General features: G+C 41.4%; 1 pseudogene; it reads right to left on the bottom strand.

Moving 5' to 3' along the window:
• Positions 1 to 336: 336 nt before the first annotated feature.
• Positions 337 to 8,572, bottom strand: LOC103195684 (annotated as a pseudogene).
• Between the last annotated feature and the right edge of the window lie 3,506 nt (positions 8,573 to 12,078).

Raw genomic sequence — 12,078 nt, forward strand, 5'->3', positions numbered from 1 at the left:
TCTTCTAAACTCTGATTGTCTTTGTGCAGACTCAGCTCTCATTTCAGGACATTTGAGAGTTTGAGTGCATGGTTTCAGATCATTAATATTAGTTTTCTCAACTGTTTACAAATATACTACAAGGCAAGCAAATATTTAAAGTATAAACTCAACTTGGGTGATCAGAAGCTCACAACCTCTTCAGTGTTTTTAAAAGAACAATTCATGCAGTGCAGGACAGTTGTTATAATTTATATTTATATTTATATTCTTAATTTTTATTCTTTTTGCTGTTGTTGTTCTTAAACCAAAACCATGAAAATTTCTTATACAATGTGTGCCCTGTAGCCTTGGAGCCTATGGTACAGAGTGCTCAATCGGAGGACAAGAGTGTGATGTAATGTCCCTGTGTTTGTACATGACTTTGTCTAAGTCCAGAGCCTTCTTGTTGACCTCCAGAGTCATGCAGCCCTTGTAGAATACCATGACTGGCACTGAGTTACGGGAACATCTGGGATTTCCCCCACGAACATGTGCATAGAGTCTTGCAGGTACCTCTTCTGCACGGCAAGCCTCTCCTGCAGCTGGACGGAGCTCATTTCTCTCTGCCCCTTTGTGCCATCAACCACCAGGGTTGTCTCCTCTTCTTTCACAGAGACCATCACTGCATGCCCCTGATTGTGGCAGACCTTGAACCAGTTGCTTTTTGAGCTTCTTTGTGGAGTGGTAGTCAACCTGGGCTACAGAGGGGAATGGTGTGGTCCTTTCCCATCAGCGTTAACAGCACCTCAGTGTCTGTGGCTGGGTAGATCCAAGAAATTACTTCTATTTCCCAGATTGTTTCTGTTCCAACAAGCAATGATGTTTGCATATAATTGAGGCTGTATAAGGGAAATCTATTCCCAGGGTAGAAAGACTCCTTTTCCATCACAAAGAAGCATTGCATTTACTGTTCACTTTTACTGTTTCTTGGGTGGTAATGTCTTCACCATTCAGTCAGTTCCAACTCCTCACACAACTATCCAAGTGAGGCTTTATAGGTTGAAGGAGGTCTTTGTCTTTAAAGGGAATGCCTCTGATGGTAAGATTCAAATGATACAATCCTCTGTCCCAAGCTGGGGGCTGCTTTTTGCTTGGGGGTGGCTGTATTTTTTTTTTTTTTTAATTTTTGATTTTAAGAGTTTGTTTTCCATTCAACGTTACGTGTACATTTAGGTTTCACTACCCATTTACCATGCCCAACCCTAACCCAGTCTCCTTCCCTCCCTGCCCAGTAACTCTCCCCCCATGCCTCTCATAGTCATGCACTCTTGTTTGTCCTGCACTTCCTCCATGTGAATGTTGTGCCTCTGGTGTCTCATGGTCGATTGCACCAAGGGATGCATTTCCATAGTGTATGTGGGTGTGTCACCCTGGGTTGAGTGGTCTGCATGTACATTTTGTTTACTGTTGGGATGAGAGCCAAACCCTGGGAGTGAACTTTCTTCCAGGCCCAGAATGTATCCCAGGACCATAGTATTGGGGGTCTCACCAGACTCCATCCAACCAGTAATTCTGGTAATTATTGAGTTTTTGGATTTTGTTTAGTGTTTTTCCTGCTACTCTATCCAGGATCTCCAGATTTGATCCTTTCCTGAGTGATTGGCATTGGTAGTCAGGCACCATCTAGTTCTTCTGGTCTCAAGGGCCATCATGTCCTAGGGCTGATTGCTTCCAAATGTCTTTGCTTTTTCTTGCACTCTTCTTTGCTTCTGATGATAGAAGATCATCAGCTGCATCTTAGATGGCCACTTGAAAGCTTTTTGCTACACACCAATGTAGGATGTGGAACAAGGCTTTTATGTATTTTGTTGTGCCAATTGAGTCTGGTGTATCCCAGTTCTATGGTCCTGAGATGGTAGAACCATTGGATCTTTCTCCCACAGTGTCTGGGTGTCTGTGAGGGATTGCTCTATGTCTGTCTTTTGTTGTTTCTGTAAGGATTACAGGTATTTTGTATCACTGGTATCTGTGCAAGATTAGCCTCTGCTGAATCTATCCTTTGTCTAGAGTATACTCCTGTTCACTGGCCCCTATCTGATCCTCTCAGATATTTATGTGTTCATCTATAATCTTGTATATGGTGTTAATAGTAATGCAGTATAGCGTGCACACTGATTGGTATTAGCATCTGTGGTCTATCTCTTATGTGCACAATTCAGTGTCTTCCCTTTTCCTAATGTTATCATGGTGGTCACAGACTCTTTCCATACATCCCTCCCCTTACCCACATCAGCATGTGGGTCCCAACTAGCCCAAAATTAATCCCTCTCCTTCCCTTCCCACCCCAGTAATGTAAAAAGTGAGTTCCCTTTCGCAAGCAAAGCCTTCTTTGGCTTTTTACAGTAATGAGCTCATAAAGTATTTATCCTTCTGTGATTGACTTATTTCACCCAGTATAATGTCCTCCAGGCTCATCCACATTGTGAGATGATTTGCATATCCATCATTGTTCTTTAATGTAGCATAGTATTCCATTGTGTAAATGCACCATAATTTGGTTATCCACTCATCCATTGATGGGCATTTAGGTTGTTTCCATCTCTTTGATATAGTGAATTGTGCTGAACATAGGTGTACATATGTCTGTTTGTGCACTGCCTCTCGCCTCTTTAGGATACATTCCTAGTAATGGAATTACTGGGTCAAATGGTATTTCTATTTTCAGTTTTTTAAGGAAATGCCATACTGTATGCTGCAATGATTGTACCATTTTACAATCCCACCAGCAGTGCACAAGAGTTCCAAACTCTCTGCAATCTCACCAGCATTTGTTATTTTCTGACTTGTGGAACTTTGCTGTTATTGCTGGGGTAAGATGATATCTCATCACTGTTTTAATTTGCATCTCTCTAATGACTAATGATCACGAGAAATTCCTCATGTGTTTGTTGGAGAGGTGGCTTTATTTTAAGCCTGGGGTCCAAGGTAGGTGGGCCTGATGCTTGGAGCCTTTTTTTGCTTGTGGGGAGCTCTATTTTATGGCTGTTGCCCGAGGTAGGCAGGTGCAGAGGGGAGCTCTGGTAGCGTAGTGCCTAAGGCACTTGACTGCTAACTAGAAGGCTGGCGCTTCAAACCTACCAGCCACTCCTCAGAAGAAAGGTTGGGCAATCTACTTCCACAGTGATACTGCCTCCAAAACCCAATGAGGGGTTGCTATGAGTTGGGTCCAACTCCATGGCATATAATAACAACAACAACAAAAGAGATGTACTTGTCTGTCAGTTTGTTGTCCTGTGGTAGCTAATGTGCATATTCCACCATGTTGCAAAACACCAGCAGGGTTATCCATGGTGGACAGGTTTCAGCAGAGCTTCCAGGCTAAGACAGATTTGGAAGAAGGAAGAGGCCATCCTATTCTCAATGAATTGGCCAGTGAAAACCTTATGAATAGCATTGAAACACTATCTGATATATTACTGGAAAACTTTATGAACAGCCCTGACACACTGTCTGATATAGTGCTGGAAGATGAGCCCATCAGGTCGGAAAGCACTCAAAATTTGACTGGGGAAGAGTTGACTCCTCAGATAGGGACAACCTTAATGATATGGATTGAGTAAAGCTTTTTGGACCTCCATAGGCTGATGTGACATGACTTAAAATGAGAAGAAACAGCTGCAAATATCCATTAATAATTGGAACATGGAATGTACAAAGTATGAATCTAAGAAAATTGGAAGCTGTCAAAAATGAAATTGGTGTTGTTATGTGCCGTTGAGTCGGACCCGACTCATAGCGACCCCTCTTTGGGTTTCTGAGGCAGTATCACTACGGAAGTAGATTGCCCCATCTTCCTTCCAAGGAGTGGCTGGTGGGTTTGAACCAACAGCCTTCTGGTTAGCAGTCAAGTGTCTTAGCCACTGTGCTACCAGAGCTCCTCCTAAAAAAAAAAATAAATAAAATAGAACTCATAAAAATCAATATCCTCTGCATTAGTGAGCTGAAATGGACTGGTTTTGGCCATTTTAAATCAGACAACCATATGATCGACTATGCTGGGAATGACAAATTGAAGAGGAATGGTGTGGCATTCATCATCACAAAGACTGTTTCAAGATCTGTCCTGAAGTACAATGCTGTCAGTGAGAGGAAAATATCCATACACCTACAAGGAAGACCAGTTAACACTAGTATTATTAAAATTTACGCAGCAACCACTCAAGCCAAAGATGAGGAGATTAAAGAATTCTACTAACTTCTGCAGTCTGAAGTTGACTGAACATGCAATCAAGATGTATTGATTATCATTGGTGACTGGGATGCAAAAGTTGGGAACAAAAAAGAGTTACTGGTAGTTGGAAAATATGGCCTTGGTGATAGAAATAATGCTGGAGATCGCATGATAGAATTTTGCAAGACAAATGACTTATTCAGGAGCTCTGGTAGCATAGTGCCTAAGGCACTTGACTGCTAACCAGGAGGCTGGCGGTTCAAACCCACCAGCCACTCCTTGGAAGGAAGGTTGGGCAATCTACTTCCGTAGTGATACTGCCTCAGAAACCCAAGGAAGGGTCATTATGAGTCGGGTCCGACTCGATGGCACATAACAACAACAACTTTTCACAAGCTATCTTCTCTTTTAGGAGCTCTGGTAGCACAGTGTCTAAGGCACTTGACTGCTATCCAGAAGGCTGGTGGTTCAAACCCACCAGTCACTCCTCAGAAGAAAGGTTGGGCAATCTGTTTCCATAGTAATACTGCCTTGGAAATCCAAGGAGAGGTCACTATGAGTCAGAGTCGACTTGATGGGACATAACAACAAAGAACAGCAACAATGACTTATTCATTGCAAATACCTTTTTTCAACAACATAGCAACTATATATGCGGACTTCACCAGATGGAATACATAGGAATTAGATTGACTACATCTGTGGCAAGAGGAGATGGAGGAGTTCAATATGTTTGGCCAAAACAAGGCCAGGGGCTGATTGTGGAACTGACCATTAACTGCTCATATACATGTTTAAGCTGAAGTTGAAGACAATTAAAACAAGTCCACAAGAATCAAAATATGACCTTGATAATATCCCTCCTGAAATTAGAGACCATTTAAAGAATAGATTTGGTGCACTGAACACCAATGAGTGAACACCAGAGGAATTGTGGGATGACATCAAGAACATCATGCATGAAGAAAGCAAGATGTCATTAAAAAGACAAGAAAGGAAGAAAAAACAAAAGAGATGTCAGAAGAGACTCTGAAACTTGACCTTGAATGGAGAGTAGCTAAAGCAAATGGAAGAAATGACAAGACAAAAGAGCTGAACAGAAGATTTCAAAGAGGAGCTAGAGGAGAAAAAGCCAATTACTATAATGAAATGTAAAAGACCTGGACTTAGAAAACCAAAAGGGAAGAACATGCTCAGTATTTCTCAAGCTGAAAGAACTGAGGAAAAATTTTAAGCCTCAAGTTGCAATATTGAAAGAATTCTATGGGCAAAGTATTGAATGATGCAGGAAGCATCAAAAGAAGATGGAAGGAATTCACAGTCATTGTACCAAAAATAATTGGTCAATGTTCATTCATTTCAGGAGGTGGCATATGATCAAGAACCAATGGTATTGAGGTAAAAAGTCAAAGCTGCACTGAAGGAAATGGTGAAAAACAGGGCTCCAGGAATTAATCGAATATCCATTGAGATGTTTCAACAAACAGATGCCACTCTGGGGGCACTTCCAAGAGATTTGGAAGACAGCTATCTGGCCAACTGACTGGAAGAGATCAGTATTTGTACTTGTTCCAAAGAAAGGTGATCCCACAGAATGTGGAAATTATTGAACAATATCATTAATATTACAGTGTTTCATTTTACTGAAGATAATTCAAAGATGGTGCAATTGTATATTGACAAAGAGCTTCCAGACATGCACACTGGATTCAGAAGAGGACGTGAAATAAGGAATATCATTGCTGATGTCAGATGGATCTTAGCTGAAAGCAAAGAATACCAGAAAGATGTTTACTTATGTTTTACTAACTATGCAAAAGCATTTGATTGTGTGGATCAGAACAAATTGTGGACAGCATTGAGAACAATATGAGTTCCAGAACACTTGAATGTACTTATGAGGAACCTGTACATAGATTAGGAGGCTGTTATTTGAACAGAATAAGGGGATACTGCAAGGTTCAAAATCAAGACGGGAGTGTGTTAAGCTTGTATTCTTTCACCATACTTATTCAATTCGTATGCTGAACAAATAATCTGAGAAGCTGGGTTATTTGAAGAAGAATGTCAGGATTCTTGTCAGAATCAGGATTGGAGGAAGGCTTATTAAGAACCTGAGATATGCAGATGACACAACTTTGCTTGCTGAAAGTGAGGATGACTTGAAGCACTTACTGATGAAAATTAAAGACTACAGCCTGCAGTATACACCTCAATATAAAGAAAGCAAAAATCCTCACAACTTGTCCAATAAAAAGGTTCATAGTGGATGGAGAAAAGATTGAAGTTGTTGAGGATTTCATATTACTTGATTCTACATCAACACCAATGGAAGCAGCAGTCAAGACATCAGACGAAGTATTACTTTGGGCAAATTTGCTGCAAAAGACCTCTTTCAAGTGATGAAGGGCAAAGATGTCTCCTTGAAGACAAAGATGTGCTTAACCCAAGCCATGATAATTTCAATAGCCTCTGGACAATGATAAGGAAGACTGAAGAAGAGTTGATGCTTTTGAGTTGTGGTGTTGGAGAAGAATGCTGAGTAGAGTGGTCTGATAAAAGGACTAACAAATCTGTCCTTGAAGATGTTCAGCCCAAATGCTCCTTCAAAGAGAGAATGGTCAGACTTCGTCTCAGCTACTTTGGTCATGTTGTCAGAAGGAATCATTCCCTGGAGAAGGATATCATGCTTGGCAAAGTGGAGGGTCAATGAAGAAGGGGCAGGCCCTAAACAAAATAGACAGCCACAGTGACTGCAATGAGATTCATGTATAGCAAGGATCGTGAGGCTGGTACAAGACCAGGCAGTGTTTCATTCTTCTGTTTGTAGCATCCCTATGAGTTGGAGACAACTCAATGGCACCTAACAACAACAACAACAATTGTCCAGCTGAAACAAATCCTCAACCACTGCTATTTTTTGTTTTTCATTTATTTTTAATTTTTATTTTTGCAGTGTTTCCCTTCTTCTCCTTCCACCCCTGGTAACCAACAAAGAAAGTTTCCTTCCATATATAAACTTTTCCTTGACTTTTTACAGTAATGAACTAATACAATATTTGTCCTTCTGTGATTGGCTTATTTCATTCAGCATAATGTCCTCTAAGTTCATCCATGTTATGTGGTGTTTTGCAGATTCTATATTATTCTTTAGTGTTGTATAGTATTCCATTGTGTGTATATACTAGCCACTATTTTCACAATAGCATTCTTGTTGACTTTGATCACTAGATTCTATTCCAGGTCTTCAACAGGAATCATTTGCCAATTGCCCTGGTTGGTGATTGACCCACTGCTGGTGACACAGCCGATCCCATTGTAGAAGAGCTACAGCTCCAAACTGCCAGCAGGCAAAGTAAGGATGATTCTGGTGCTGCCTTGATGGCTTTTAGCAAAGAAAAGGACACCATCAGGGTCAAAGGTTCTAATGTTGAACTTAGCCACAAGTATTATGGGGTGCAGTCTTTTGAAATGATCTCAGGGGTCCCACTGAACATTCATCTGTCCCAGATATATAGACTTCACAGTTTTGGCTACATTAAAAGTTACACATGACAAAATGTTCTCACAAGTGTTCATGTCCTGTGATAGTTTGAGGCCTCCAAGTCTGTAACTGTGACAGGTATAGCTCCCCAGGGAATTGACACAGATCTGTTCACAGGTGTTTTCCTCACATTCATTCACATCTTGGCAGACCTTCTTCTGGCTATCATCCTTGCAGCCCTTGTCACAAAGGCAGGAGTAGGAGCCCATTAGATAGGAACAAGGACCCTCCCTGCAGGGAGCCTCTCTGCAGGCATCTGTGTCTGTGCATTCATCTGTGGAGGAGAGTGCATAGCCACTAGAACAGGAACAGTAGAAGCTGCTCAACATGTCGTAGCAAATTTGATTATAGATCTTGTTCTGTTGGCTGCATTCATTAACTTCTTTATCAAAAAGTGCTAAAGATAAAGCCCCAAGCTGGTTTTACACAGGAGTAGAAGTTGGGTCTTGGCATACTTGTGTTCCTTCCTTATTGCAGGGATTTGGAGTACACTGGCCAAGCAGATTTTGAAGGTATGTATTAAAATTTGGATTTTCGGTGTATGGAGATTCATATTTTTAATGCACTCTAAGTATCTTAGATAAAAATAGTCCATCTCAAGGTCATTCTTGAACACCTTCCAGGCTTCCTCCTAGTTGCACAGCTCTTCCATGCCCTCTCTCCAAATGACTCTGTTTAGTGTCCTCAAAAACCTGGTAGGCTCCACACTGCCTTGGCTGCAGGAACTGTGCTTCCAGGCTCCCTCAGCAGCACCATGTGTGAGGACTTGGTGCTGTCAGGAGTGACAGCAGCATGGTGCCAAGGGTGGCAGCTGGGCCGGGCTGCAGCAGCTACATGGCAGGCCTGCCCAGGGTAGGGCCCAGCACCAGCAGTGGAGGGGAGTGAGGTGTGCTCAGGATTGTATATTTCACCATACTTATTCAATCTGTATGCTGTTAAAATAATCCCAGAAGCTGGTCTATATGAAGAATGTGATGTCAGGATTGAAGGAAGACTCATTAACAACCTGTGATATGCAGATAACACAATCTTGCTTTCTGAAAGTGAAGACATGAAGTTTTTACTGAAGAAGATAAAAGACTTCATTATGATTGCACCTGAACATAAAGGAAACAAAAATTCTCACAACTGGACCAATAAGCAACATCACAATAAATGGAGAAAAGATTAAAGTTGTCAGGGATTTCATTTTACTTGGATCCACAATCAGTGCTCATGGAGGCAGCAGTCAATAAGTCAAATGACATATTGCACTGGGCAAGTCTGCTGCAAAAGACCTCTTTACTGTTAAAGAGCAAAGACTCTTGAAGACTAAGGTGCACCTGGCACAAGCCATGGTATAGTCATTTCAATAGTCTCATATGCATGTGAAAGCTGGAAAATGAATAAGGAAGACCAAAGAAGAACTGATGCCATTGAATTGTGGTATTGGCAAAGAATCTCAAAATCTGTAGACTACCAGAAAATTGAACAAATCTCTCCTGGATGAGGTACAGCCAGCATGCTCCTTAAAAGCGAGAATAGCCAGACTTTGTCTCACCTACTTTGGTCATGTTGTCAGAAGGCACTAGTCTCTGTAGAAGGATATCATGCTTGGTAAAGTACAGGGTCAGAAAAAAAGGGGGAGATTCTCCATGAGATGGATTGACACAGTGGCTACAACGATGGGCTCAAGTATAGCAAAGATTGTGAGGATGGTGCAGGACTGGGCAGTGTTTCATTCTGTTGTATATAGGGTTGCTATGAGTTGGAGCTGACTTCACAGTACCTAACAACAAAAACAGTTTCCTTTTTAACTAGAGTACATTTTAAAAGATTAACAAGGAAAACTTCTATTAAAGAAACATTTTCAGTTCACTTATCTGTCTGTTTTCTTTTGTCTTGTGATATTCCTTCTGTTGTTTTTAGGCATGACTGAATGATTTTCAATTCAGTGATCCAATGTGAAAGAGCAGAACTGTCTCATAGAGTTTTCTAGGCTGCAATCTTTATGGCAGCAGCATGCCAGGTTTTTCTCCCATTGAGCCACTGGATAGGTTTGAACCACCAACCCTTCAGTTAACAGCTGAGTGCTTAACCATTTTCATCACCAGGAGTCCTGATATTCCATCTAGTGCTCTTTTATAAAACACTATTCTCTGGTCACAGAGTGCTTAAGGCATTTGACTGCTAACCAGAAGGTTGGCGTTCAAACCTACCAGCCACTTTGCAGGAGGAAGACTAGGCAATCTACTTCTGTAAAGATTTACCATCTCAGAAACCCAAACGGGGTCACTATGAGTCAGAATCAACTCGATGGCAATGAGTTTGGTTTTTTTGGTTTGGTTTATTTTATACTAAGCAAAAGCTCAGTCAGAGTCCACTTTTTAATTCTTTTCTTATGATTCAGTAATGAGATCAATTTTCACTTTCATAAAATTATTTCAGCTTTAGCAATATGTAATGGCTTAGAATTAAAAATATAAACTCTCTGATACGTGGACCAAAGGTTCATTTCCTCAGCAAAAGAACCTGTCAATTAATAGCAAAGGAACAAAGAGACATAAAGCTGTGAAGGGTAGAATATATTTCTCATTTCTTAGCTATTTGAAAAATGTCACTGGACCAAATTTAATCATCTTTCCAATTATCATCTAAATGCATATTTGAAATGCAGAATCATAATACTAATGGATATTTTTAAGTTGTCATGTTAGATTTTCACTGGTCATAAAGACAACTCATACTATTTTTTTTATTATCCTAGCAGCCAACAAGAGCTTATTTCATGTAACCACTAAAGAATTCATATCATGATTCAAAATGGAGTCTCACCAGTGAGCAGCATGCTTTTTCCCTCTGGCATCTAAGGTCTTGGAAAACTAGGCACAACAGATTGAATTAGGGACTCTGGTATTCTGAATAGCTCACTGAATCAAAGTGCACCAAACACAGAAGAGCAGAATTAGAGAAAGGCACAGGGAAATTATTTAGGAAAGAGCTACTGATGGAGGATGGACAGGCACCTGAGAGAAGCATTGGAAACTTTCCTGGGGCAGTCACTCTCTGCCAGGTGAGGGTGGCTGCCTGAGATCCCCGAGCCAAGAAGGAAGACACCTTGTAACAGCATACCAGCCACCACTCTATATTCCGGTGGGCAGTGGCAGAGACCTGCCTCAAGCAGTTGATTTTGTTGGTAATTTGGGTCATCTGGGTGCTAGCAGGCACAGGCACCTCTGCTGAGATTCAGCAGAGAACTCACTGTTGCAACAGGAAGGCTAGCTCCCTCCCCTCCCAGTGGGTCACAGAGTGAGCTGGGGTCAGACTGGGAGACATTGTGCTTTTCTTTGTCACAGAGATCAGGACCTCAGGTCACTAGCAGGTACTCCCCCAACTCCAACACAGCTGAAATTGCATGCATCTTTGTGCCACAGATGGTTGGTATCACAGACAAACTCCAGAGGTGGCCATTAGTGGTCTGGCAGGATTGCATCAGCACCGCAGGCAGACAGGACAGGGAGAGTGAAGAAACTGTAGTCCCAAGAATTTTGCCTTGGAGCTGTTCTTCGGCGTTATGGGGCCATGGAAGCAGGGTCTTTGAGTGTGCCTGAAATTGGCAGAAAGTTGCAATGCCCTAACAATCGAAATCTTCCCTGAGGTTGAGCCGTGGTCTTGCATATAAATATGCCATCAATAATAGCCAGCTCAAAGCCCTAGAAACTGACCCTAGTGATACCAAGCTTTCCTTCTTCTGCTCCCACCTTCTCCACCAATAACTTCACTCATTCAATAGAAGAAACCATATTCAGCCAATTACCATAAAACCTCCCGCTTCAAACTCTAAACCTTCTTTATGAAAAACAGAAACACTTATCTACACTACTTTCCAGTAACCCTAAGAACTCTCCGGCCCTGCACTGCATGACTGAAAAGGTCCTAGTTTACACCTTCTTTTTTTTTTTTTTCTCTTGTGGTTAACCCCGTCCCTTTTTTTGTTGTTGTTGTTCTGTTTTTGCTTTTTTGTGTATTGTTTGTTTGTTCTTTGATTGTTTTCTTTCTTCATTATTCTGCTTCTCTACATTTTTCCTCTCAGTGACCTATCCGCAGATATTGCAGATTTACCTGTCTTCTCCTTCTTTTCTCCCCTTTTTCTTTTTATTATTTTTGTTTCCGGGGGGTTACTGGTCCTGTGTGACTTCAGGATGTATTTTTTTGTTTTTTCGATGGTTATTCAATTGTAATTTTTGCCTAACTGACTGGGAGACAGCAACAGTCCCCAGAAGATACAAGCACACCTACACCTCCTGCAACTTCACTCACTGAGCAAGAGCCAACACCTCTTTCTCCACCAATAGGCCAATGA

This window comes from Orycteropus afer, unplaced genomic scaffold (assembly GCF_000298275.1).
Source record: "Orycteropus afer afer isolate SDZICR_OR568_19922 unplaced genomic scaffold, OryAfe1.0 scaffold00058, whole genome shotgun sequence".
Classification (NCBI taxonomy): Eukaryota; Metazoa; Chordata; class Mammalia; order Tubulidentata; family Orycteropodidae; genus Orycteropus; species Orycteropus afer.